Raw genomic sequence first — 4,576 nt, 5'->3', positions numbered from 1 at the left:
ATTAATTCATCTCTATATTATCTAATATAACTTGCATACTATATAAATAGTTGTATTATGTGTTTAGGGAGTAATGACAGACAGATGTCTGTGTACATGTTCAGTACAAATGCCACTTTCTGAGCCACAGTTTCTGGAATCCTGAGGTGCAGAAGTGATTAACATGGGCCAATTGCTCTCTGATAGATCAGGGACTTGAATAGCATACCAGTAAGATTCAAGAGGGTTGCTGCTGTATTACAATGAGCTGTGTGAAACTTTGGGGGTAATTTGCTTTATAACATGCCTTCCTGCTAGCTGTGGGTTTTTCAGAAAAATTACTTAGCCTTCTTGTTACCATTTTCTCATTTATAAAATGGGATGCTAACAAGGACACTAGAAATCATTGCAGGGATAAAACGAGCTTTGTAAAACAAGGTGCTTGGCAGGTAGTAAGGGCAGGTAGTAAGGGTATACTATGCTCAGTATAGCTGTCTCAATGTTGGATAATAGCTTTCATCACCGTGCCATTGGGTAATTTAGTTATTTTGTACCCTTGGTATATTCTGGTGTAATTTCTGGCATGCTTCCCTCTCTCTGCCCCTAGAGTCTGTCCTCACACAATAATCCTTTAGACATGTCTTCTGCTTGGTCACTCGGCAGCAACCTACTGCAAGGGCTTCAAACATCTTCAGGCACAGACACAAGCGACTTCAGCACCTGCTCACTGACCTTGGGTTCCCTCTGCTGCTTTGTGTGCTGCTGCATTCCACAGGAACATGCTCTCTGTCTTAGCATGCCAATGCAAGACACTACCATGCCACCCACCACTCAGAGTTGTATAGGCTCCCCAAAGGAGGAAAACTTCTTCGACTAACAGAAGGATGTTTTAAAAATTGTGGAAAATTACATTTAAAAATAAGTTATTTGGATTTAAAAAACATAAGTCCACATGTAATTATTTTCATATGAATTTTCCAAGAATATTTTGAAGACCCTTCCTCAATGTAAAGCCCTTAAAAAAGATTTATTTTATTTTTATTGCAAAATCAGAAATGCAGAGGAGAAGAGACAGAAAGGAAGATCTTCCATCCACTGGTTCATCCCCAGGTGGCCATAATGTCCAGAGAAGCGTTGATCTGAAGCTAGGAGCCCGGAGCATGGCTCGGGTCTCCCACAAGGGTTCAGGGTCCCAAGGCTTCGGGCCATCCTCGACTGCTTTCCCAGGCCACAACCAGGGAGCTGGATGGCAAGCAGGGCTGCCAGGACGTGAACTAGCACCTATATGGGATCCCGGCACGAGCAAGGCAAGGAATTTAGCCACTAGGCCACCACACTGGGCCCAAATTAAAGCCCTTTAGTGGTACTTAACACCTATGAATAAAAGGAATTCAACAAAAGTTTGTCAAATGAATATTGAAGTATTAGATATTTTCATTTGGTTGCAGAAATTCCAAAGCCTCAACAAAATACATAAAAACTTCCCCCTCTAACATCACATATAAAGCTTTATTCTTTGAAATAAATTTTTGATACCAACCCTAAATCACAGAGACAGTAATATATTGAAACATTTAGACTCTACTTCTAGTCAATTTTGGCAGATTGGGGGGAGAAGGAGAGACAGGAAGTCATACCCTTTTTTACATTGCTTTCTCTTAATTATGTATATACATCTTATATTTAATTCTTTCTAAATTTTACGTAACCTTTGCTTGAACCAGAGTGTTAAGTCTTATTCTTCACAGTTTTTACAGTTGTCAGCAAGATCTAAACATTTCTCCATGTACTTCCAAAAATATTTTCTGTTTGTATAGTTTTCCCATTACCAATTACTAATTATTATTAAACTAGTCCTTTTGCAATAGAGGGCAAAATATTTAACCAGGAGTTTCATTCAGAAAAGAAAAAAATTGGAAGCATACTCTTGGAATTCCAGGATATTCTTAAAATATTAATGTCATTCTTAAAACCCTTGCCAGTTAGTTTTAATTTTTATTAATATAACATTCATAATGAAGTATCTTGTATCAGACCACACTCTCATGTAGAAAAATGGGCAATCAAAAGTAATTGGTAGATAAATAGATTTTTATATATATATATATATATATATATATATATATATATATATATATTTCAGCATTCTATACATAGTTTGTAAGTTACATATAATTTAGTTTTCTGAACATATTCTGGTTTTCTATAATATATTTATGATTGTTTTAATTTTGAAAAAACTTTTTAAAGATTTATTTTTTTATTGCAAAGTCAGATATACAGAGAAGAGGAGAGAGAGAGAGAGGAAGATCTTCTGTCCATTGATTCACTCCCCAAGTAGCCGCAATGGCCGGGGCTGAGCTAATCTGAAGCCAGGAACAGGAGCCTCTTGCAGGTCTCCCATGTGGGTGCAGGGTCCCAAGGCTTTGGGCCTTCCTCAACTGCTTTCCCAGGCCATAATCAGGGAGCTGGATGGGAAGTGGAGCTGCCGGGACACAAAACCAGCACCCATATAGGATCCTGTTGTATGCAAGGTGAGGCCACTAGGCTACAGAACTGGGCCTGAAATTTTAATTTTTAAGGCAGAAAGAAAGAAAGACAAAAAACTGACCTTCCATCCTCTGGTTCAATTCACAAATGGCCTACAGTAGTAGGGACTGGATCAGACCAAAACTAGCAGATGAAAGCTCAATCTGGGTTTCCATGTGGTGGTAAAGACTCCAGTTTAAGCCTTTACCTCCTGCTTCCTTCTTGAGTGTGAATTAGCAAAAAGCTGGAATCAAAGCACAGCCATGACTCGAACCCAGCACTTTGATATGGGATGAGGCCATCTCAAGCAATATCGTAACTACAACAGCATATGCTCATCCATATGTTCTAGTTTTATTGAAAGTCATATGTCCATAATATGTAAACTATCTATATAAAACAGAAGTTAAAAATAGCTGTTTGCTGCAATTTTTTTGATATTATACATAACATTTTTCTTTTTCCATTTAAAAATTTTTTAAAGTTTTTATTTTAGGATACATCTCATAGGCTCTGGAATTTCCCCTCCCAGAATTTTTCATGATGTATATTTTCCATGAACTTGTGCACACCCCTCAATCTGGTGTTCATTTTCTCTTAATTGTCTTTAGATTTGATAACATCTAAATTTAGATTTGGATAAAATGCATTGTTAGATGGCTGGATGGTTTCCTGAATGGCCTCACATGATACAACTTGGAGGTGCAGGGATAAAGTGAGATTGAAGATTGTGTGATGGAAAACAGGCGGAGCAGGGGCTGGAGATGGGAGGCTATTTGACCTCCTTTCCCTCTACTGTGGACCACTACTTTGAAATCCTGCTGGAAAGCTCCTGAACCATGTGATCCTCAGGCCTTACTGTCCCAAGGCATCAGGGCAGCACAGCACATTGTGTTGCCTCACTCCTTGTTCTGGCTACTCTTCCCTCACCTTCATTCCTCTGGGTCTGTACTCTCAAAGTTTTAGTATTTAAGTCTTACTTCAGGTTCTACTTCCTAAAACTAAGCTGTTATTCTTTTTGTATTTCACTCAAGGAAACAGTGTAAAGCCAGATAAAATGCAGTATGCATATGTGTACTAAAATTGAAGGTCTACATTTGCAGGTAGACACATAGATAGCATGAATCAAAATTAAGAATGATGTGTGTTATGCATATATTACTGGCATCCCATACAGGTGCCAGGTAATGTCCCGGCTGCTTCACTTCTAATCTAGCTTCGTGTTTATGGCCTGGGAAAACAGCAGAGGATGGCTCAAGTCCTTGGAACTCTGCCCATCTGGGAGATCTGGAAGATGCTCATGGTTCCTACCTTCAGACCAGCCCAGCCCTGGCCAGTGCAGCCATTTGGGCAGTGAACTAGTGAATGGAGAATTTCTTCTTCTCTGTCTCTCCTTGTCTTTCTGTAAATCTGCCTTGCAAATAAAAAATAAATCTTTTTAAAGGATCTATTAAAAGAGAGTAATAATTATAAATATATTTTATGTTTACACCTAAAACAAATGGAGATTGTTTACATAAAACCAATAGAAGTGACAGCAGTAAGTTCAGCTGGATGATGCTGTTTTCAAACTCAAGTTAGTGTTGTTGTTTCATTCTATAGACACCATAAACCAATGAAACAATTTTACACTTGGAAGACAATGCACGTGGTGGTTGTGGATAGAGAATAGATGGACTGAACACCTGGATGGGGATTAATTTGACGTGGCTATAATCATCTCAGACTTCATTACTTTGCTTTAGGTTCTGAGTAGGCAAGGGGAGCAGGTGAATTAGTAATTTAAAATCCCTAGAGCTACTGCATAACTGACATAAAGAGCCAGTTAACTGCATCATATCCTTTTGACAAAACATTCTTATTTTTCTAACACTTCATTTTACCCCACAACAAGTCTTATTTCACAAAGTTTTTGTTTTCCTTCTACTGATTGTAATATATAACACCAATAGTTGGATAATTACTCAGAATCACTCTACAATTAGAACATAGTTTGAAAAGCTAAAGGTTCTTATCTTTATCCAAGAAGTAGATCAGTAAACTGATTTTTATGGACTGTAGCCTATCT

This window comes from Ochotona princeps, chromosome 12 (assembly GCF_030435755.1).
Source record: "Ochotona princeps isolate mOchPri1 chromosome 12, mOchPri1.hap1, whole genome shotgun sequence".
In the NCBI taxonomy this organism is placed as follows: domain Eukaryota; kingdom Metazoa; phylum Chordata; class Mammalia; order Lagomorpha; family Ochotonidae; genus Ochotona; species Ochotona princeps.
This window is presented reverse-complemented; position numbering follows the sequence as displayed.